The sequence below is a fragment of the Mandrillus leucophaeus genome, unplaced genomic scaffold (assembly GCF_000951045.1).
Source record: "Mandrillus leucophaeus isolate KB7577 unplaced genomic scaffold, Mleu.le_1.0 Scaffold161, whole genome shotgun sequence".
NCBI lineage: Eukaryota > Metazoa > Chordata > Mammalia > Primates > Cercopithecidae > Mandrillus > Mandrillus leucophaeus.
Genome location: NW_012101599.1, coordinates 2,716,485 through 2,717,558, shown reverse-complemented (window position 1 = coordinate 2,717,558; position 1,074 = coordinate 2,716,485).

The following is a 1,074-nucleotide window of genomic DNA, read 5'->3' as shown; positions in this document are numbered from 1 at the left end:
TCTACTAAAAATACAAAAAACTAGCTGGGCGTGGTGTTGTGCGCCTGTAGTCCCAGCTACTTGGGAGGCTGAGGCAGGAGATTCACTTGAACCTGGGAGGTAGAGGTTGCAGTGAGCCGAGATCACGCCCCTGCACTCCAGCCTGGGCGACAGAGCGAGACTCCGTCTCAAAAAAAAAGAAAGAAGAAGAAGAAAAGAAAACACACATTATCACTGCTTCCAAGTGTTTCTGAATCCAAATGAAAAGTGGTTGCCGTAATCATTCAGAACGATACCGTCACACTGAGAAATACGTTAGAAAAAAAGTTATTAGCAAGAGAGCTTTCTGCAGTGGCTTCTTCCGTCAGTTGCTAAGGGTAAGGTAAAGACGTGGGCGTCGTTTCTAGATCGCTTCTTCTGGAAGGTGCTACACTGCCGACATAATAATCAATCCAACTTCCCTAATGGAAGCTGGAGAAAGGGCCATTCCAGCGTGTTTTACCCTGTTTGTTCCTGTTTAATGAAAGACTCATCTGAATAGAGATGCCACTTTGTATTAATCTGTTCACCCCGACACTCAGCATCAGTTTAATAATAATAATAATAAGCAGCTAATAACGGGAGCTATCGTCTTTTGGGTAAGAACATTTTAATTTTGGTATCATGAGGATCAAACTTGGAAAACTCCTCCTTTCCCAAGAGCTCTGGGAATTGGGAAAACTGCAGAATGGACCTTTCCTTGATCCTAACACGTCATGTTCCCGTTAACAGACAAGCTTTGCCTTTCACATGAGGAGACCAATGATGATTCCTCTGACATCGTTACAGAAACAGAGTGGCTGGAGCTACCAAGTTCTGGTCATTCCTGTAAATGATGACAGGGTGAAGACGGAGGCCTGGTTGGTTGGTTTTCAGGTTTCCTTTGGAGCTAACGTTGTCTGATTAAGAGGGTTTCCCCTCTGATGGTGCAAAACGACGCTGAAAATGTCTATTCACACGAAACCCACACACAGGTATTTATAGCAGCTCCAGTTAAATAGAAACTGCAAACGCCCGAAGCTCCTCAACAGCGAATGGGTCCACACGCTGGCAGAG